At 43.5% G+C, this 23,342-nt stretch overlaps 1 long non-coding RNA gene and 1 pseudogene across 2 annotated transcripts in view; both read left to right on the top strand.

Annotated features, from left to right (window-relative positions):
• Positions 1-23,342, top strand: part of LOC137563707 (uncharacterized) — a 77,863-nt gene that overhangs the window by 44,299 nt on the left and 10,222 nt on the right. Inside the window, exon 3 of one of the 2 annotated variants that reach the window (XR_011030411.1) lies at positions 13,489-13,585. The exons of the other annotated variant lie outside the window; for it this stretch is intronic. This is a non-coding gene — a long non-coding RNA (uncharacterized lncRNA). The remainder of the gene's footprint in view (positions 1-13,488; positions 13,586-23,342) is intronic. 2 annotated transcript variants of the gene reach the window in all.
• LOC137560760 (isotocin receptor-like) lies at positions 20,495-23,124 on the top strand (annotated as a pseudogene).

Genomic DNA, 23,342 nt, shown 5'->3' with positions numbered 1-23,342 from the left:
AAGGAGGAAGTAGCTGGCGAGCTGGAAGACACCATTGAAGGCATTGTCACAGGGTGAGTTAAACACCCAAGCTGCAGTCCGCTATGCTTTAAAATCCGTGTTCTGTTCCGAGTTCTGAACAGTGTTCGATGCAGAGCACTCATCCCTAGATCTCACAGACGTGTAAGACATGCTGATTCTTGTGTTTCCACAGGCTTTGGAGCTATTGGTAAACATTCTTGTATGCCAGACAAATCTAACACCAAATCATTGCCTAACCAACTTCCTGATCACTAAAATACACACTAAAGCTGGCCATACACTGGCCCGATTTGCCGCCGATTCGACAGCAGATTCGATCACTGGGATCGAATCTGCTGCCAATCGTTCGCGCTAAACGCACCCGCCGATCCGATTTCCTCCTGAAATCGGATCGGTCAGTCGATCGCGCCGTGCGGGTTACTTCCGTCGATCACCCGCGGGTAGGGAGCGCGTCGCTAGCGGCGGCCGATCCGATACAGTTATACATTACCTGACTCTGGCTCCCGGGCATCTTCTCCGCGTCTTCTCCGCGCTGCACCGCTCTTGCTTCCATCCCAGCGTACATTAACTTCCTGTGTCACTCCAGTGACCAGGAAGTTCAAATAGAGGGCGCTCTATTGGAACTTCCTGGTCACGGAGTGACACAGTGTACGCTGGGATGCGGTGCGGGGTGCAGCGCGGAGAAGACCCGGAGCCAGCTTCAGGTAATGTATGCGGGGGGGGGGGGGGCTGGGACAGGCCGCAGCGGCGGCTCCACAGATTGTGATCGGTTTCAGGCTGAAATCGATTCACAATCTGTTTGCAGTAAAGGCAGCCATACGATCCCTCTCTGATCAGATTCGATCAGATAGGGATCTGTCAGTTGGTCGATCTAATGGCAAATCGATCAGTGTATGGCTACCTTAATGCTAAATCCCCATCAGATCATTAACCTAGAAACTATCACAATTTTTATAAGTAAATTTCCTTGTGATTTGAACTATCTGCTTGTTGGTAATATTTTGATAATTCTGCATGGTGTTGGTAATGTCTGCATATTGTTGGTATTCTCTACATGTCTGCATTACCTTGTGTGGTTTATTTCATAAGAAAATGGACCGTGATTTGTGGGCGTGGCCTGTGTTGAAGGGTGGGGCTTAGGGCGGCAAAACCTTTGTGCCTATAGGCTCCTGAGCTGTAAATCCGGCCCTGATAACAGCGTTTGCTCTGATGGAATGTGTGGAATGTGCAGTGATGTCCATGACAGGCTTCCCATCCCAGCACCCTGCTCTTCCACACAGAGTAATGGCACACGGAGTTAATTTGGGGGGAAGCAGGCTTGTTATACTCTGCAACATTGTGCCTGGTATAGTATTGTATTAGTCCATCAGTATACAGTATAAAAGTATAATACCCTCTAGCCTTCTTTGCTCTCAGTCCACTCTGTCTTTTTCCACTTTACCTCTTGCTCTCTTTTCACACTCTCTTGTGTTTCCTCCACATTTTGTCCTTCTCTTATTATTATTTAGTATTTATATAGTGCCAACATCTTCTGCAGCGCTGTACAGTGTATATTTTGTCACTTACCGGTCCCTCAAAGGTGCTCGCAATCTAATGTCTATGTATGTATCATATAGCGTATGTATCGTAGTCTAGGGCCAATTTTTTTTAAGGGTGGAAGCCAATTAACTCATATGTATGTTTTTGGGATATGGGAGGAAACCAGAGTGCCTGGAAGAAAACCCACGCAGACACGGGGAGAACATACAAACTCCATGCAGATAGTGCACTAGCTGAGCTTAGACCCGGGGAGCCAACCCCTGCTGTCCTCCTTTCTTGCTATAGGCAACCTCTTGCTCTAGCTCCCTGTGTCCACCCTCTAAAACTTTCTATCTACTCTTGGACTTTTTGCTCGCCATTTCTTTCTCTCACTTTATACTCTGTGCTGCTAAATATGTTGGCGCTTTATAAATACAATAAAATAAATATATACAGGTCCTTCTCAAAAAATTAGCATATTGTGATAAAGTTCATTATTTTCCTTAATGTACTGATAAACATTAGACTTTCATATATTTTAGATTCATTACACACAACTGAAGTAGTTCAAGCCTTTTATTGTTTTAATATTGAAGATTTTGGCATACAGCTCATGAAAACCCAAAATTCCTATCTCAAAAAATTAGCATATTTCATCTGACCAATAAAAGAAGTGGTTTTTTTTTTTTAAAGTCAACCTTCAAATAATTATGTTTAGTTATGCTCTCAATACTTGGTCAGGAATCCTTTTACAGAAATGACTGCTTCAATGCGGCGTGGCATGGAGGCAATCTGCCTGTGGCACTGCTGAGGTGTTATGGAGGCCCAGGATGCTTCGATAGCGGCCTTAAGCTCATCCAGAGTGTTGGGTCTTGCGTCTCTCAACTTTCTCTTCACAATATCCCACAGATTCTCTATGGGGTTCAGGTCAGGAGAGTTGGCAGGCCAATTGAGCACAGTAATACCAGTGGTTTTGGCACTGTGAGCAGGTGCCAGGTCTTGCTGAAAAATGAAATCTTCATCTCCATAAAGCTTTTCAGCAGATGGAAGCATGAAGTTCTCCAAAATCTCCTGATAGCTAGCTGCATTGACCCTGCCTTTGATAAAACACAGTGGACCAACACCAGCAGCTGACATGGCACCCCAGACCATCACTGACTGTGGGTACTTGACACTGGACTTCAGGAATTTTGGCATTTCCCTCTCCCCAGTCTTCCTCCAGACTCTGGCACCTTGATTTCCAAATGACATGCAAAAGTTGCTTTCATCCGAAAAAAGTACTTTGGACCACTGAGCACTGGCGTAGGGCCCGCGGTCGCAGGGGTCGCCGTGGCGACCGGGCCCACCTCCTGAAGAGGCAGGGAAGGGGCCCGGGCCCCGGGGGCTGTGTGTTGGCGGCCCCCCTGCTCTAGTCGCCACTTGCTCGCTCCCTCCCTCCCTCTAGCCGTCAGACCTCGATCAGGCGGCTCCGCGGCGACCAATAGTGGGGGCGCTAGGACCCAGCGCCCGGTCCTTCCCACCGTTTGGTCTAGAACAAACACAGGGAGAACATATAAGCTGTACAAATATAGTGTCCAATCACGGAAATTAACCCTAAATGTGAGCACATGCAGTGTGTCGGAAAATAAGATTGATTGCGGTGCTTGTGCAATTGTTGGTAAATGCATTGAGATGAACGTTGCTATTCATCTCAGTGGAACTAAATCTGCTGAAATGGACTGAGATTTTCAAAGCCAATGACTTATGAGCCCCCATCTAGTTTAATATACTGGATTTCAAGCCTGAAATGTTCCAGTGGGAACATCCAAATATAACCGGCCAAAGGGCTTCTTTATATCCATATTAGAAGGGGGATAGGTTAGGTGTTTCAATGAGCAGCATGGATCATATATCAATCTCCTGAGTACTATCTCTAACATCATGAAAGGAGATAAAAACTGCCAAATTTCTAGAGACTAAAGTTTGTGCTTTAGTCTAACATTTGTTTGCACTTAATCAATTAGTATGCGTTAGTGTGCGTTTGTATGCATTAGTGCACATTGGAACGCGTTTTTTCCATAGCAGTACATTGGGAAGAAGATTTCAGTTAAAACGCATTAAAGAGGAACTCCAGTGAAAATAATGTAATAAAAAAAGTGCTTCATTTTTACAATAATTATGTATAAATGATTTAGTCAGTGTTTGCTCATTGTAAAATCTTTCCTCTCCCAGATTTACATTCTGACATTTATCACATGGTGACATTTTTACTGTGGGCAGGTTATGTAAGCTGCTCCTAGCTGTTTTGGCTGTTACAGACAGCTGTAAACAGCCATTTCCTGTCTGTGAACATTGTTACATTGTGGCAGTTTGCCCAGAGTACTGCGGTACCAGAGCCTCTTGTAGGAGGGGTTTCATCACAAAATCAGTCATACAGCGCCCCCTGATGGTCTGTTTGTGAAATGCAATAGATTTGTCATGTAAAAGGGGGTATCAGCTACTGATTGGGATAAAGTTCAATTCTTGGTCGGAGTTTCTCTTTAAGTGTGAACAGTGCCATATTAAAATATGGGCATTACTTTGAAAATCAGTTTTCTTTCAGTTATACTGAGAGCAACTGATAAAGTGTAAAAGGGGCCCTATGCTGCGAAATTGATAATGTACCATGATCCTGAATATTTTCTGCACATGGGAGGCTTAGGCCAGGTTCACAGTGGCTGTTGCATTGCATTCTCTTTGACAGCAAGAACGCAATGGATTAGGAAAGTGGTGTCACATGTTACCTGCACATTGCGTGGCATACAGTAAACCTACATTTAATGAGAATTAGTGGGCTCGTTTTGCTGTAACGTGCAGTGTGTTACCATGCCGCACTCCGCTGTACTACATTGCACACACTGCACTGTGAAAATCACAAAGGTGGTGCCAAGTCCAGATTTACTATAAGGCACTGTAGGAATGTGCTTGCAGGCGCCTGATGATGGAAAGGCCTCTTGCTCTCCTCCCCTAGTTCTAGTGCCTCCCTCCTCCCCTATTCAGGGTCCCAAGCAGAGCGTTAATGTGAGGTTACACACCCAGATCTCTGCGTTCCATTGACGAGATCTCCCTTCAGTTGGGGGCACCATTAGCTACATAATACTTGTGGGAACCTCTAGCTACTTAATATTCAGGGTACTTCGGGCTACCTAATACTAAGGGGAACCTGTACCTACCTGTGAACATAGCTCCCAACTGTCCCTCTTTTGGAGGGACAGTCCCTCTCTGAGAACCCATTCCCTCTGTCCCTCTTTCTCCCTCATTTGTCCCTCTTTCAAGACTTATTTACTATGTAAATATATGTATTTTTCTACTGAATTATGTGTTTAATTGACTCTACTTTATTCCCATCCTTTAAATTGATGTATTTCTTATTTTCAAATGTTAATTTGAAGGAATATGAAACAGAATATAAAGCACCAGTGTTGTTTGAATGATAAAACATATTTTTCTTATGAAATGTTTATAGTATGTGTGATTAGGGAAGTTTCTGGAGTATGGTAAGAGGTGTGGCAGGGGTGTGGCTTATGTGTCCCTCTTTCTGATCTTAAAAAGTTGAAGAAGAAGGAAGTAGGAGAGAAGTGGTACAGCCAGCACACTGTGGTTCAGCGGGGGTTTGTATTTGTAGGTTCTTGGAGGGGGGAGTCTAAGGCACCAGGACATCTGTGCCTATAGGCTCTAGAGATGGCCTGAACCTCCGATTTTCAGTTCGCGAACTTCGGTTCACGCGAAACTTCGGTGCGCACGAAATTTCGTGAACCGCAAATGTTTCTAGTTTTCAAAGTTTCAAAGGCGAACTTTGAAAACTAGAAACATTTATGCTGGCCACAAAAGGGGTGGAAAAGATGTTTCAAGGGGTCTAACACCTGGAAAGGGGCATAGACACCATAAGTCCCGGGGATAAATCTGGATTTGACGCAAAGCAGCGTTTTAAGGGCAGAAATCACATTGAATGCTAAATTGCAGGCCTTAAGTGCTTTAAAACATCTTGCATGTGTATACATCAATCAGGGAGTGTAATTAGAGTACTGCTTCACACTGACACACCAAACTCACTTTATAACGCACCGCAAACCGCTGTTTGTGTAGTGACGACCATGCTGGACTGGTGCAGGCCGTGGCGGTTTTCAAGCCCATATGGTCGCCGGGCTGTAGTAGCTCAATGATAGAACAACAGTGACTGTCCAGCTGATCAAATTTGGTCTGTCCACAATGAAGCAACAACCTTATTATCTTCTATGTGCTGCGCTGAAGGTCCTTTCTGATGGGACGCTTGAGGCAGGGCAAGACAGAAGTTGGATGGCAAATTTGGACAGCTCTGGCCACAGGTCAAGCCTGCGCACCCAGTAGTCCAAGGGTTCATCGCTGCTCACAGTGTCTACATCCACACTTAAGGCCAGGTAGTTGGCTACCTGGCCTGCCAGTCCAGGCATTGGTGGAGGGTGGATCCGGAAGGGCTAAGGCAAGGCATTGGACTAAAGAATGTCCGCATGTCCGACATCACCATGAGATCGCTGGAGCGTCCTGTCCTTGCCTGCGTGGACATGGGAGAAGGATTACTGGCAGTGGTACCTTTATTGCGTTGTGCTGTGACATCACCCTTAAATGCATTGTAAAGCATAGTTGCCAGCTTATCCTGCTAGTGCTGCATCCTTTCTACCTTGAAAGATGCCATCTGCACAAAGTTGGATCCAGGCGTACTATCCATCTCCTCTTGCTCTTCCTCAGTGACGTCAGGTAAGTCCTCCTCCTCTCCCCAGCCACAAACAATACTACGGGAACGTTGAGCAGCACAAGCCCCCTGCGACGTCTTCTGCGGTTGTTCTTCTGCCGCCGCCTCCTCCTCCAAAGAAACACCTTCCTCATCATCCGTGTCTGACTACTCTTCCCCACACGACAGTGGCCAGGGGTTTTCATCACGTTTTGTTGTTCGCAGGCAAGAGAAGCAAGGGAGAAGGGACAGCTGGGACATCCAGCACACTTACGGAGCGGTTTGGCGAGTGTTTGTAGGTTCATGGAGGGTGAAGTCTAGGGTGCCAGGACATCTGTACCTATAGGCTCTTGTGATGTATACTTGGCCCTGGGTGGTGCAATGCAATGTGAGCTGTGTTACAGAGCGGTCGTTATGCCACACAGCAACGCACCACTGTGAATGTGGCCTCACACTGGTGTCATTTCCTGTAAATAAATCATTTTCTGAAGGCAAACAATTAGGTTGAAGCCAGGACCTTAGCAAAAGGCATCAAATGTGTATTGTGGAGAAAGGGTGGAAGCTTCAATACATAGAAAGGTCCTTACCATCTTTTTGGAGAACTGTTATCAAGGCTCCTTGGGAATAAGCAGTTAGAGTTTGACCATCTATCATAGTCTGGAGCATCTTGACTTGTCCCTGAAGTATAACATTCAAGGAAGGCTTTATAGTAAAGGATATCTGGGCCATCTGGACCAGGTGCCTTAGCAGTTTGAATGTGTGGAACTGCGAGAAGAATTTATTTTATCATTCTATGATTTATTCTATGATATTCTGCTCTGGGTCTGAAATGTCCTCAGGAGAGAGTGATGGTAATCCAGAGTAATGTCTAAGCACTTCTGTTATGTTATTCTCACAAGTGTGGTGCTAGTAAAAAAGGGCGCACAGGGATAGTGGACAAAAAGGGCGCCGCCATAGACTGCAATGCAAAATATCGGCTATTCGGCGCCCGACAGGAAAAAAGGGCGCCCGAGAAATAGCGGTTACAGGGATTGTGTTAACAAAAGCTTTCGTTTACAGAATAAGGTTTATAACAAATATCGTTTACAAGTTCGTTTTGAATTTGTGTTATACTTATTTTTTTCGTTTTTAAATTTCGCTTATATCAGTTTTTACTTATTTTTCGTTTAAAAATTTCGCTTACAAAAGTATAACTACTAAATTTTTGTTTACACTTCTTTGATCATTTAAAAATTTGTTTTCATATGTATAATGCGTAAATACCTATTCTATGGAAACAGCGCTCAACAACCTACATATTAATACACAAGATTCCACATTTAAAAAGTCCACAACACCCTCAATAGGTGTGATCCACAGGTATCCAGTTAATAGTCCAACCAATAATTCTTCATATACAGTTCATAGCAGTAATGATATATTCTCACCGGAACAATAGGCCAACCACTAACGATTAGCAATCACGTTTTTGGACCATGCCAGCACACGAACTCCTCCACTGATATAGGACTCCTCAGATGTGTGTATACATGTCATATGAAAGAGAGACACAGCAATAGTGTGATACCGTTTACAGAGCATACACTATCCAGCACCACCAGTGCTCCCACTCCACTCACGGGTCACCCTAAAGTGCCTCCACCAGCTATGCACTCAAGCCTCTCACCAGATAATATGGCCGACCCTTCACAGACCAGCAGCTCTAGCTTGTTGTGATGACTTTCTCTTGTGTCAGCAAAGAAATGATCTAGGGCTCAAACAGGTGTACCATAGCGTAATTCCATTTAATAAAATATATTAAAAAGAGCAAGTGCACTTACAAACATCCAGTTAAAATGCGCATATAAAACAATCCTCGAGGTGATCCAGCGTCTGACCGGCTCCTACAGCGCCGCCCGACTAGTTTCGTCACTTGGACTCATCAGGAGCTCCCACACAAGTTAGCGGAAAATGACACTTTGTGAAAAAAACCAATAAAAATTTCCGCTAACTTGTGACAAAAAATAAAATCTTCTATGAACTCACTGTACTACTAACGGAATACCTTGGGGTGTCTTCTTTCTAAAATGGGGTCATTAGTGGGGTTCCTATACTGCCCTGGAGTGAGGAGTAGTCTTGAAACAAAAATGACCTGTGAAATCCTAAAGGTACTCATTGGACTTTGGGTCCCTTAGCGCAGTTAGGGTGCAAAAAAGTGCCACACATGTGGTATCGCCGTACTCGGGAGAAGTAGTACAATGTGTTTTGGGGTGTATTTTTACACATACCAATGCTGGGTGGGAGAAATATCTCTGTAAATGGACAATTGTGTGTAAAAAAATCAAAAGATTGTCATTTACAGAGGTATTTCTCCCACCCAGCATGGGTATGTGTAAAAATACACCCCAAAACACATTATACTACTTCTCCCGAGTACGGCGATACCACATGTGTGGCACTTTTTTGCACCCTAACTGCGCTAAGGGGCCCAAAGTCCAATGAGTACCTTTAGGATTTCACAGGTCATTTTTGTTTCGAGACTACTCCTCACGGTTTAGGGCCCCTAAAATGCCAGGGCAGTAAAGGAACCCCACTAATGACCCCATTTTGGAAAGAAGACACCCCGAGGTATTCCGTTAGGAGTATGGTGAGTTCATAGAAGTTTTTATTTTTTTGTCACAAGTTAGTAAAAAATGACACTTTGTGAAAAAAAAACTATAAAAATCAATTTCCGCTAACTTTTGACAAAAAATAAAATCTTCTATGAACTCGTCATACACCTAACAGAATACATTGGGGTGTCTTTTTTCTAAAATGGGGTCACTTTGTGGGGTTCCTATACCGCCCTGGCATTTTACGGGCCCAAAACCGTGAGTAGTCTGGAAACCAAATGTCTCAAAATGACTGTTCAGGGGTATAAGCATCTGCAAATTTTGATGACAGGTGGTCTATGAGGGGGCGAATTTTGTGGAACCGGTCATAAGCAGGGTGGCCTTTTAGATGACAGGTTGTATTGGGCCTGATCTGATGGATAGGAGTGCTAGGGGGGTGACAGGAGGTGATTGATGGGTGTCTCAGGGGGTGGTTAGAGGGGAAAATAGATGCAATCAATGCACTGGGGAGGTGATCGGAAGGGGGTCTGAGGGGGATCTGAGGGTTTGGCCAAGTGACCAACACGCCTCAGTGCGTTAGGCGGTCGGGAAGTGGTTAAGGATTAAATATATTATTGTTTATATGTGTTTAGGGGATGGTTAGGTTTAGGCATTACCAGGGGGGGCTAGTGGTTAGGGATAGGTACAGGGAGGGTTAGGTATAGTTACAGTATAATATACGCAATCAGGGGGTGGTTAGGGTTAAGCACCACCAGGGGGGTCTTAGGGTTAGGCACCACCAGGGGGGTCTTAGGGTTAGGCATCACCAGAGGGGTCTTAGGGTTAGGCACCACCAGGGGGGTCTCAGGGTTAGGCACCACCAGGGGGGTCTTAGGGATAGGCACCAACCGGGGAGTTCTTAGGGTTAGGCACCACCAGGGGTGTCTTAGGGTTAGGCACCACCAGGGGGGTCTTAGGGTTAGGCACCACCAGGGGGGGTTTAGGGTTAGGCACCACCAAGGGGGGTCTAGGGGTTAGGGATAGGTACAGGGAGGGCTCTGTGTGAGAGTAAGGTTAGGTATAGTTACAGCACAATATATGTAATATATACAATTTATTAAATTATATATATTTAAACAAAGAGGGGTCTAGGGGTAAGGGATAGGGAGAGATCTGTGTGAGCCTACAGTTTGGTATAATTACAGTAAAATATCTGCAAAACCTACCATTGCATTGCTATGCTTAATACAAGTGTAAATATCGTTTTTCTTATAGACGGTATTTGACGTTTCTTTTCAGAATTCGTTTGTTGTTATAGACGGTATTTTGCCATTTAATTTCTGTTTATTTAACCTATTTAGCACTAAATTTTTGTTTACAACCCCTTAAAAGAAAAATATGGTTTTGCATTAAAACTTAAAATTTCGGCTATACCCCGTGCCCTTTTTTCCAGGCGCCCTTTTTTGATACACGCTTTTTTTTAAGTGCTGGGGATTTTGCAAATCACTCTAAAAGTGCTTGTGCAATTATTTTCTATGAGAGTGTTCACATTTGAGCATTTGGATTTTTTAAATCGCAAATTCACTTCATGTACCATTTTCTGAGCGTTTTGGCTCAATGGAAGGTATAGGGAAATCGCAAAGCGCTTAAAAAAGCGCTGTGTATTGCGATTTCCCGAGCGGTTTGATGAATAAATACATTGTATTTATTAATTTCCAGGTTAAAGCGTTCACTTCCTGATTGACGTCTGGAAGTGTAAAAACAATCGCTCTGCACAAGCGCTCATAACGCTCATCTGTCAGCGTTACTATTATAGCTTTCACCACTTCTCTATTATATACCAACTAGTGACGGGCTAAGTCTGTCCCTAATGCGCCCACTGCGTGTGATGATCCGCTCAGCTGGCTGCACTGGCAGACAGCTGTTTGACCATTCCTCTAGTCTGTGGGCTGCAGGTCTCTGGAAGAGAGACCTATCTTTCCATTGCAAGTTTCTGGTCTGTTCTGCTGCTAAGGAATTTGCATACATTCGTTATGCAAATCCCCTACCTGCCTCCTTTGATGACTGACAGTATAAAGAGCTATGTTTTCCAGAGTCCTTGGCTGGTCATTCCTTCAGGGTTTGTAGTAAACACTCCTAGAGTGTCAGCCATGCTACTTCTTGTTAAAGTTATCTTAGAGTAATTCTTAGGACTGCACTAGGCAGTTTCCCTAGTGCAGTTAGGATTGCATATCTGTTTGTTTGTCTGTTGCGATTGTCCTGTCCCAGCGGTGGTCGACAGGAAATCGTTCTGTTTGTCTGGGGTGCTAACCGGCGCTGCGGTAGTTACTGGTAGCCCCTTCTGATCTGTCTTGTCTGGATCGCAATAGCCTCTGGTAGTGGCTGTGGATCCTTCTGATCTAGTTTCTGGAGTGTAAGCTGGAGCTGTGGTTGCTTCCGGCTACCTCATCTGATCTGTCTTGTTTAGATCGCACTAGCCGCTAGCGTTAGCGGCTGTGGATCTTACTGATCTTTGTTCCTGCTTGGATCATATTTGCTCTGGCGGAAGAGCGGTGGATCCTTTCTGCCTAGTTCCTGTTTCTCGTTTGTCTGTCTTGTCTGATACGGGCGCTAGCTGTAGGCTCGGTGAGGTAACCGTTAAGCAAGCGTTCACGTTCTTTGTTTCGTGTTTGTCTGTCGGTGGTTAGTTAGGCGTGCTTGTCTCTGTTGTGCTTAACACGCAGAGACCGCGCTATAAACGCGTTCGCTGTTGCGAATGAGTGCGGCGTTTAGTTAGCGTTTATTTTCTTTATCATTCTCATTGTATTATTTGCTGTGCCTTTGCTCCTCTTGTGTTCTGTTCTAGTCTGTCTTGTGTCACTTCTGGCGATCGCCTTTCTCGCGATCGCGTTCCTACTTTTGTTTCTGCTGATGTGTGTTCACCGTTGCAGGGTCGCGACTAGATTGGTGAACACACATTCGTCCTGTCCCTGTGCTCTTTCTCTTTATGGGCTGTTCAGCCCCGCATTGTCTTGATCTGTACAATCCCCATCTGGCATCTGTGGCCGTGCAGCGATTGTACTCGTCTGCACTCCACAGCGCCATCTGCCGGTGGGAATTGCCCTCTGCTGGTGCATTGCACCTAGCCTGGGTTCACCCAATTATACGCTTGTGGAAGGTTTTCGCTGTGTCAGTGCGCATCTGGTGCGCTGACCACGAAAACGATTCCGCAAACGTTACACTGCGCACCTGTCGCGCACGTGCACGCAGCGCGCACACCCGCCGTGCGTGATGCACACACGCCCGTCCCTCCTGGCCCCGTCCTCCTCTGGCTCTCTGAGGTGTCTCTGTGTCTTGTCCCTGCACATGCGCAGTGCTAAAAAGCACTGACACAGGGACGGACCCCATCGCACTTGCACCCCGGACTGTTGTGATACGGTAGTCACAGGCGGTCCTCGGTAATAGGTAGCCCCAAGTTGTTGGTAGCCAGAGGGAGCCCCAGTACAAGTACCCAGAAGTGTCCTCCAGTCTAGGTAGCCAGAAGGGCCCCCAATATTAAGTAACCAGAGAGGGACGCCCAGGAGTGCCCAATTTATGGCTTGATGATGGGTGGTTATCCCAAAACAGTTCATGGCCAGTGTCTGTGTCCATAATTGGTAGACACATGTATGGACTTTAAAGCACCCCTGAATAAGGGGAAAAATGGCTGAATTAGTCCATGGAGGGCTAGATTATTTCATCCTGAGAAGCCTGATGCCGTTGGTTGTCGTCAGGGACGGCCAATTCCCCATTCCTGGCCCTCTTCTGTCCTCAGCTTTATGGAAGGTCCACCGAGCAGCGATGAGTGACTGAAGTGCACATGCACCATTTTCGAACCACATATCTGCAGTTCACAGGCAAGTGCTTCTTTTTGCTATGCACATAACATTCGGCACTCACGCAAGCGCAATTCTGAATTACACGTCACCGCTGGTCGAAATTTCAGAGAGGCTCCTTGACTGAAAGCTTATGTGAACCGAAAATGCCTCCAAACAGATACCTAAGGAGAGGGAAGGCTCTGGGTCCTATAGAGCCTTTCCGCTCCTCTCACCGGTCCCCTCATTCCAGCGCTGTCACTCCCGGTAGCAGTATCCGTCCGATCAGTCAAATACTACTCTCTGCTACCGCAGGAGCCTGAGTGCTCTTAAAGACAGGCAGCTCCGTATTGCGCCTGCGATAGCGACCTCTCTTGTGCGCTCACGCATGCGCAGGGTAGAGCCGTCCTTCTTTAGGAACATCTTCGCCCAGCGGCGGGGGATTCAAACTGAGGTGACATTGCTGGAACGAGGGGACTGTGGGAGTTTCTTCACATTGAAGACTTAATTGCGATTTGGCGGCCAAAATCTTGCGATTTACTGCAATTTACGCTTGTATATTCCGTTCAGTAGAACGATAATCACAGCGCAATCATCATCAAAGCACTGCATGCAGCCCTTTTGCGATTGATTGCAATCACAAATGCTGCAGTGATAAAGTATCCATAGGAATACATTAGCAGCAGCGTTTGCTGATCGCCAGCAATCAGCAAAGCGCTGCCAAAGCAGCAAGTGTGAACCAGCCCTGAGAGGAACAGAAAAGGTTCCCAGGACCCAGAGCCTTCCCTCTCCTTAGGATCTGTTTGTTTGTTTGTTTCAGTTACTATTAGCTTGAAGGATCTGGTCGAAGAACAAGAGGAACAGGGACAGAAGGAACCCTAAGGACAACAAGCAGACATCAAGTTTTTCAGGATGAGGTAATCTAGCCCTCAATAGGCTTGATTCTATTTTTCCCTGATTCAGGGGTAGTTTAAAGCAGGGTTGTGGAGTCTGAGCAATTTTTAGGTACCTGGAGTCAGAGTCAGTAGTTTCATACACTGAGGAGTGGGAGTCAGATTATTTTTGTACTAACTCTACAGCCCTGGTAAGTATTAGACTAAGGAGTCAAAGAGTTGGAGCAATTTTGGGTACCTGGAGTCGGAGTCGGTTGTTTCATAAAATGAGGAGTCGGATTATTTTTGTATCAACTCCACAGCCCTGGTTTAAAGTGTACTTGTAAGGAAAAAAGTGGCCCAAATACATACTTCAGTAGGAAAGTATCTGTATAATCCAGAGGCTTCCCCTGTCCCCCTTCACCTCACGTTCCAGTTCTGGGATCCCCCAAAGCTCCTTGACAAGGGCTTACCGACAGGAACGTGGCAGCACTGTTCACCGGAAAGTATGCCTCACTTTATGGTCGCACCGCACTGGAAAGCATTAAGTGTGAAAGGGGCCACCGAGTATACAGAGGCAAATTAACTTTATGCGGATGAGCAAGCACTCCTGATAACAAAGAGCTGAAAAGTTTTAAGGCAGCTGAGTGAACCAGATTGAAGGACACATTAAAATGGCCTGTTGTGCAACCTCCTGAGTTAAATAAAAGGATGAGATAAACAATTGTATCTATTCTCCTCCTTAAATTACTTTTTTTTAGACATCCCCCAGTTTTATTTAATGTTTATACATTTACAAAGTAAGTTGTAGATTGCAGCGCTGTATTGGAAATATCAAAGGTTACTATAAATTGGGCTGCTAAGAGAAATGGGTCAGTGTTCCTTGGCCCATAAATTTGAACAACATATAAACAGTTAACTCTTGCGCCTCAGCCAATAATTTAGCCAGAATCTCCTTAATAGAAATATGTAAAATAGCAGAATATTACCACAATGGATATAAAATAAAATAAAATGTATTGTTGTTATTACCAATAAAATAGTCAGAGGATCTCAAACATATGGCAAACTGTCAGACCAGCAAATGACCAAGTGCCCCTCCTCCTCTCCCGTACACGTATCTCGCTGGGAAGGATTTTAACTCACGCAGACCACAGGCGTGAGTATCAAGATCGCATGCGGCAATATATTTTTTGACGCTTTGGTGCATATAGTTGAAATACGCATGGTGACTTGGAAACAAGGACACATATATATTCATTTTGAGCAAAACAACGCCATTGGACACCATTCTGCTGCTGAAACAGGAGATTCATCTTATTATTAATATCCAAATTTAATGGAGACACTGTTCATTGTTTAATGAGAAGACTATTGTGTCCGTGTGGAATTTTAAAAGCTTATATATAGTTTTGCTTTCAAGGTATTTCAATAGAGGAGAGGTCTGCAGATATAGGTGTAATAGCAGGTTGCCAGCAAGTTTGTTCAGGATGGCCGTCTTGTAGTTAGGACTAGGGGCACTTGGTCATTTGCTGGTCTGACAGTTTGCCATATGTTTGAGATCCTCTGACTATTTTATTGGTAATAACAACAATAAATTTTATTTTATTTTATATCCATTGTGGTAATATTCTGCTATTTTACATATTTCTATTAAGGAGATTCTGGCTAAATTATTGGCTGAGGCGCAAGAGTTAACTGTTTATACATTTACAAAGTAGATTGAATGTTTTATTGTCTCCGCTCAATGGCAGTCTATTAAGTGTCCCAGAGCTAAAATACATGAACTACTGACCTTTTTTTCTATCCCATGCTCTCAGAAGCTATTCTCTGCAAGGAAATAGTTTTATGGCTGTGATTCCTAATTAGTGAGTTACGCTGTAATTGACAAGGGTATGACAAGACAAAACCTGTCACTTGTATGACGGAAGGTTGAGCCTTTCAGTCAGTAAAAGAAACACAGCCTGGTCACTAATATGTTTATTTGGGTACATATAGGAGGCGCCCGGGAAAGGATAAACAGATATGTATTAAAAGTACTCTATACGGTAGTATCCAGCTATTAGAAAAATAGGTTGTCCTACCTTGTAGGTGTCCCTTTTGAAGATAAAGACAAAAGGGAGTTTGAATGTAAAAAGGAATTATTTTAATGGTGCACTAGACTAGATGACGTGTTTCACGGTCACAGCCGCTTCATCAGGTCAATAGCAGTGCCTGTAGCTACGAATGTCCGTAAGTCCGGGCGCCAATAGTCTATTGGCACCCAGACTTACGGACATTCATAGCTACTTCCCAGGCGCCTCCTATATGTACCAAAATCGTCTACACCCCTCTCGATAGTAGGGGAGATTAGGCCGATTTTAGTCGACCAATAAATCACTTTTTGGAGCAGCGACCTTCGAAGAACCGAAAGGCCGAGTGGGGACGGTGCTTCCCCACCTGCGGACACAAGTGGTTGCCTTTACTGCAACCCATGTTTGTGAGTATAATTTATGCTATTTAATAGCCACATCCTGATCTACTAACCATATTACACCAGATTGGGCTCCCGGACCTCTTTGTGTTTTTTTCCTTCTGCTATCCTTCACTAATATGTTTGGCACTGTACACTCACATGCTTATCTCATCATGTAACCTTGGGTATACTTTAACACCTCTGGTTAGTTCTGGACTGTAAACAATGCAGGTTCAATTCCCTTTAAAGTAGCAGGGTCAGCTATACTATGCCAGGAAAAAAATAGTTTATAGTACCTCCCTCAGTCACATATTCCTATTTTCAATTTAACGGGTTACATTTTAAAGTGTCTTTTCTGTCCGCCTCGGCCAAGCTTAATCTGGTGTGTGTACGAATGTAAACGGTGTATGCACGCATCCAATTTTAGCTGACCAATGATAGGCCAATTTTACTATATCCATGTACCGTAGTATGAGAGCTTACCTACACAGTCTATTCGTAGTGTTCAAAATCTGTTTGCCCTCATATTACATTTAAGTGGTACAACTGGCCAATTATTTGCCAATCAAATCTGGATGTGTGTATTCACTCTAAAACCAAGGTTGCTATTGTTGACACTTATAATTTCCCTGTTCTAAACAAATATAGAATATTACTGATATCCTGCACATTTGTGGAAGCAGCGTAACAACATTAGTTCTGTGCTATATCCTTTACTTACCATTAAACTATACAATGAGAATGGCACATTGAAGAAAACTGTTTCTTCCCTCACATTTCTGTTGCCTTGTAGAAGCTCAAGTACATCTTCTAGTAGCTTTATCTAGAATTTTATGCGTGGCCTTTGCACTTAATTTATTTGCAGCAAATTGTTGGTTTGAATTCTCAGTGGGTAAACATCTCTGGAACATACACTTGAATAAGGGCAACATGTACTTAACATAATTTTCTGAGATGTGGAGTGCAGCAGAGAAGATAATGATTTCTTGGAAGGCAGATGGATGTTTTGTATTTGATGGTAAAGAACATAAAGGCAATCGCTGTGATGCAACAGTTACAGTAAGTACTAATATACAGTATATTTTTACAATTGGGAAAGGAAGTCTGCTGAAATGCCAGCCGAAGCTTACAGCTGCCTGTCCTGAAAATAGATTACCATGGCACTAAAAAATAGAGCATTTAAAATGACTGACTTTTTGATTTGTGATGTTTAGTTTATTGTTACATGAACCTTAACTTATCATACTTGTCCTCATACATCATTCATCACATTTACATGAATCATCATATATATATCGCAGGTGCTTATTTTACAGGATTACATAGTTACATAGTTATTTTGGTTGAAAAAAGACATACGTCCATCGAGTTCAACCAGTATAAAGTACAACACCAGCCTGCTCCCTCACATATCCCTGTTGATCCAGAGGAAGGCGAAAAAACCCTTACAAGGCATGGTCCAATTAGCCCCTAAAGGGAAAAATTCCTTCCCGACTCCAGATGGCAATCAGATAAAATCCCTGGATCAACATCATTAGGCATTACCTAGTAATTGTAGCCATGGATGTCTTTCAACTCAAGGAAAGCATCTAAGCCCCCTTTAAATGCAGGTATAGAGTTTGCCATAACGACTTCCTGTGGCAATGCATTCCACATCTTAATCACTCTTACTGTAAAGAACCCTTTCCTAAATAAATGGCTAAAACGTTTTTCCTCCATGCGCAGATCATGTCCTCTAGTCCTTTGAGAAGGCCTAGGGACAAAAAGCTCATCCGCCAAGGTATTATATTGCCCTCTGATGTATTTATACATGTTAATTTGATCCCCTCTAAGGCGTCTTTTCTCTAGACTAAATAAACCCAGTTTATCTAACCTTTCTCGATAAGTGAGACCTTCCATCCCACGCATCAATTTTGTTGCTCGTCTCTGCACCTGCTCTAAAACTGCAATATCTTTTTTGTAATGTGGTGCCCAGAACTGAATTCCATATTCCAGATGTGGCCTTACTAGAGAGTTAAACAGGGGCAATATTATGCTAGCATCTCGAGTTTTTATTTCCCTTTTAATGCATCCCAAAATTTTGTTAGCTTTAGCTGCAGCTGCTTGGCATTGAGTACGATTATTTAACTTGTTGTCAATGAGTACTCCTAAGTCCTTCTCCAAGTTTGATGTCCCCAACTGTATCCCATTTATTTTGTATGGTGCTAGACCATTAGTACGTCCAAAATGCATGACCTTACATTTGTCAACATTGAATTTCATCTGCCATGTATGTGCCCATATAGCCATCCTATCCAGATCCTGTTGCAATATGTCCCCATCTTCCTGAGAGTTGATGATTCTGCACAATTTTGTATCATCTGATTATGATGTATGAAATCATAGCACCATTAGATAATGATAAAAAAACATTCCAGTATTGCTCTTCTTGAAGGCTGTCTCATTTCATGTCTTCTCTGTATACTTAGGACTCAATCTTTACTGTACTTTCTTTATTAATGTAAGAGATCAGTCAGAGACACATGACAAGCCTTAGTTCCATTACTAGGGCTTGACCACAGCCAGCAGTGGGTGTCCCCCATACCAGTGCTTCAGCAGCATTGCCTGTTTTATGTAGTACTTCATACTTCATTATAGTATCCCAATGTTACCAGCTTTCTACAGCCCTCAACAGTGTACATCTAGTATATCTACACCCCGAGTTGTGTGTCCCAAGCTTTGTCATATCCTCAGCTCTCATGAAATGTGTTCTCAGCTTTTCAGGACCCCCCAGTGGTGATTCAAGCTATCCAGTGCCCTATATAGTGTTTTTAGTCCTTGACTTTATTCAGTGTATGTCCCAGTATGCCAATGCACCCATAAAGTAAACCCCATTCTTCTCTTTTACATACCTCCCCCACCACACGCACACACATACAATTTCCCCTTAGCCTTTTGTCCAGTCACTCTTAGGTTCCCTCTGCAGCATCCCTTTCCTTCCCTGCCCTTTCCTTTTCTGCTCTCCCATCCCCTTCAATCCTTTTTTCTCTGTCATCATTTCCTTGTCCTTTCCACTTCCATCACCCCTCTCCTTCCCAAACCCCCCACCACCCCTTTGCCCCTTCCATTCTCTACCTCATTCATTCCTCTCTTCTTCTTTTCTCCCTTCCCCTAAAGTTTAGCCTTTGTTCCTTGCTGCATAAAATGCCAGATCCTAATGAAGTATTGTTTTATCTTATACACAGTACATACAGTATGGGATAATTGGGACTGTAATGTTTTTGACCGATGTATTGTGCTGTTTAGACTAGTAAGCATATGTTTAGATGTCTTTTAGGATGGGAGCCATTTGTTCATGTTTCAAGTTATAATTGTTCTTTGATAAATTGTTACCTTTACTGTACAACTTTCAATTGCTTTACTTGGAGGAGGAGGAGGAGTTAATACACCTTTACATCACATTTGTTATGTACACATTAATTATTGCTGCCTTAAATTACTCATGAGGGGAGGAGCGGGGAATCGAATCCGGCGCACGCGGGGACGCGGCGGGTACGCGGAAGAGGCGATCCGGCGGCTAATCGAGCCGCCAGATCGCTACAACATCTCTCCGTGTAGACGGGGCTTTTAAGCAGTTTGACAGCTGTGATAATTGATAAGTGAGCAATACCACCTAAATCATAATGCTAGCTAAAGAAGATCTGGAAAAAAATGCCTTTAAGGGCACTTAATCACTTGCATTGGAAAACATTGTCATAGAGCATTGACTTTGATGAGACCCCCAAGTAAGTTTGTCACTGAATTTATGAAGGCACGTTGGTCATTCCAGCTGAGTAATCCACATCAGGAAGAAAACAAAATTAGTATGGTATTTCTACAAGCAATATGGGAAAGTCAATGGGATTAGAATAAATCCAGTTCCGTTCAATAAATCCAGTATATGTGGAGGAAGTCTTGCCATTAGTGCTGAACACTTCCATCATGACTGCAAGATGGGTCCTATTTTCAGTGGGGTAACAGAAAAAATAACACTAAAAATCTTATGTTCAAATAATTTGCATTGATATCATAGCTTAGAAATGTGTAACACATTAATCCACTGCATTAACGTTTATAAGCTATTTTATTTCATATCTGCCTTTCTCCATATGAAATTGGCATCAACCGTTAATTCCTGGAAATGGACAAGAGAAGGTAATCTACAGCAGTGAGAGCACTCAAGCACAGCAGGCTGCTAAATGTATTCATTCCAGCAAAGCTGTTTAGTGTATTAGTGCAGTCTTCTCAAAACAAATGGCAATGCACAGGCTTGGAAGATCCAGTACATGAATGAAGGCACATTTGCTCATGATGAAGAACCTTACATTTTATTTTAGCGAAAAACTCCATTGTACAGCGAGCGCTCTGCGTAACTCAAGCACAAACGCAAGCAATGAGCCGCAGTCAGTTGGCCTGAGAGAGACATACATTTGGCTTATGCTGAAGTTTCTGTCCTTGGGATCATTTTCATTTCAGCCACAATGGGAAACGTTACCGTGACTGTGCTATTGTGGAACAGGAGGAAGAGGCTGTCTCGAATGTATGTGTTTATGCTTCACTTAAGCTTGGCTGATTTAGTTGTGGCTTTTTTTCAAGTTCTCCCACAACTGATTTGGGATATTACAGATGACTTTATTGGACCAGACGCACTGTGTCGTATCATTAAGTATTTGTATAGTTGGTTGGAATGTTTGCCTCTACGTATATGATCGTGGTAATGACTGTGGATAGGTTTCAAGCCATATGCTATCCCATAGTCACATACCAAAAGAAGAGAGCCCTGTGGAACACTGCAATGTGTACGAGTTGGTCTGTTGCCTTTATTTTTAGTATTCCTTAGGCTTTTATTCTCTCCAGGACAGAGATTGCTCTGGGCATCTTTGAATGCTGGGCTCAGTTTACTGAACCGTGGAGATTAAAAGCCTACGTGACTTGGATTTTTATAGCCGTTTTCTTCATTCCAGTTGCTATACTTACTACATGTCAAGTTAAAATTTGCAGAACAATACAAAACAATGTCTATATGAAGCAGCACAAAAGACCGACTTCTCCAACTTCAAGTCTGCAGAGAGCTGTAGCATACCAAGTAAGCAGTATCAGCATTTTATCAAAAGCCATGATTAAGACGGTGAAATTTACTGCAGTTACCGTGGTTTCTTACATCCTCTGCTGGACTCCATTCTTCATAGTTCAGATGTGGGTTGCCTGGTCTAGAGATTCTCCAGAAGGTAAGGAGATAATTCTATTTTTATATTTTATAAGACATTATTTAGATTTTAAGGTAAGGTTAGGTGCGCAACGCAGGGTTGTAGTTGAATTGAGTCAATGCTGCAATGAAGAGCAATGCGGCTGTAATGCATTTTTGCATTGCAGTGAAACGGGTGACTCTGCCCTGGCCCTAAGTAAATAAAAACTCACAAGGTTCCATTGTAAATAAAAAAGCGGGAATTATCAATACAAGTAACAGAGTAACTAAGCGGCTCCGGGTCATTACACTAGGCAATACTGTACAAATAAACTATATTAGTGAATAAGTATTGGGACGTCTGGCTTTACATACATGCATACATACTTATATACACATGCACTGTAAAGAAGACCTAAGGTGGGGAAAAAGTTGAGATTTACTTACCTGGCGCCAGGTTCCTTGCAGTCTTCTTAGTCCCCTCAGTTGTACCACTGTCCTCCTCTGAAAGATCGCCGACAGCGCATGCCTGGCCACGACCTTATCCCTCCTCAGTCGCGCTCCCATGGCTGGGGGCATTCTGTGCATGTGCTGTTTAAGTCTTTAGGAATTACACATACGCAGAATGCTCGCAGCAATGGGAGCACAATCGAGGAATCGCGTGGCCGAGACCTGGCATGTGAGGTAGCCCACGCGACCCCCATGACTAGATGATTTTTCAGAGGGGGACAGCGAAGGGGACTGGAAGGACTCCGAGGAACCTGATAGAGTGCAGGAGGGTGGAAGAAGCTCCAGGTAAGTAAAATGCATTTTTTTTACCCACCTTGGATAATTTTTTTTTATGACATTCCATTACTAATCCATAGAATTTAAGTTCACCCACTATTTGCACCTGCTTTGCATTTCACTAGTTGATGTAAGGCTTGGAAGCAGCCACTTGGTCATGAAAACTCATTCCATCAGGCTCTTTATGCGCTGTTCTTGAGCTAAACTGTAGGCCTCATGAGGTTTAGAGATCTGCAGCCATCAGGGCCGGTTCTAGACTTTTTGCTGCCTGAGGCAAACTTGTGGGGATGGCCCCCCGATTTGGAACGATCGCACAGCACCTGACAATTTGCTCTGCTTCATTTAATGTTCTCCCATGACAAGCTGCAGCTCAACACAATAGCAAACTGGCTGGCTGTGAGTCTGTGAGTTTCACTTCTCATCCTACTCTGACTGCATGCTGTTAATGTAAACACTGTACAAGAATGCTGCCCCTGTAATTTCTGCACCTGATGCAAATGTCTCACCTTGCTTCATGAGAGAACTGGCCCTGGTAGCCATTGACTTTGCAGAAAGTTGGCAACCTCTGTGCAATGTGCACCTCAGTATGCACTGTCTTTGCTCTTTGACTTTTTGTGGCCTACCGTTTTGTGGCTAAGTTCTGTCGTTCCCAGTGGCTCCTACATGATAATGCCACAGGGCGACCTATTTTTTCACAAATGTTTGTAGTAATTTGCATGCCTAGGTGCTTGATGGCAATGGAAGTGATTGGAACACCTGAACTAAATAATCTGGAGGGATGTGCCAATACTTTTGGCGATATGGTGTATTTTGCATTTTAGAGTTAATAATAATTATCTTTCTAGGTCCATAAAATAGCAATTCAATTTCACTTTGCAACTTTTTTTAATTTTGCCAGGAATTAAAACTTTAATCTGTAATTGTATTTATACTTTTTTTTTAGGTTCTACATTCACAATCCTAATGCTTCTGGGGAACCTGAACAGCTGTGTCAACCCATGGATATATATGTATTTTTGTGGTTACATTTCACGCTATAACAAACAGATAAAGCATGCCCCAAATTATACTTCAGCTCACAGGAAACTCGTCAATACAGGCACATTCGATATATTCGAAGTGCAAGCTACTCGTGTGTAGGACAACTTTGTACAGACGAACTAGAAATGATCATGCAACACAACTTCACTTTAAAAAGTAAAATTCATTGGGGTGAAGAATTCACCTGAAAAAGCCAAATAAATAAGTTTGGTGTCCAATATCTGGATCTCCCGTTTTTTGAGTGCTAAGTATTAGCAAGTAGAGTTTTGCTAATACCTGTTTTGGGGATTCTGGGACTTTCAAATCTTCCCCAACCC

This window comes from Hyperolius riggenbachi, chromosome 3, assembly GCF_040937935.1.
Source record: "Hyperolius riggenbachi isolate aHypRig1 chromosome 3, aHypRig1.pri, whole genome shotgun sequence".
Lineage (NCBI taxonomy): Eukaryota > Metazoa > Chordata > Amphibia > Anura > Hyperoliidae > Hyperolius > Hyperolius riggenbachi.
Note: the sequence above shows the minus strand (reverse complement) of the source record. Positions and strands in the feature narration are given on the sequence as shown.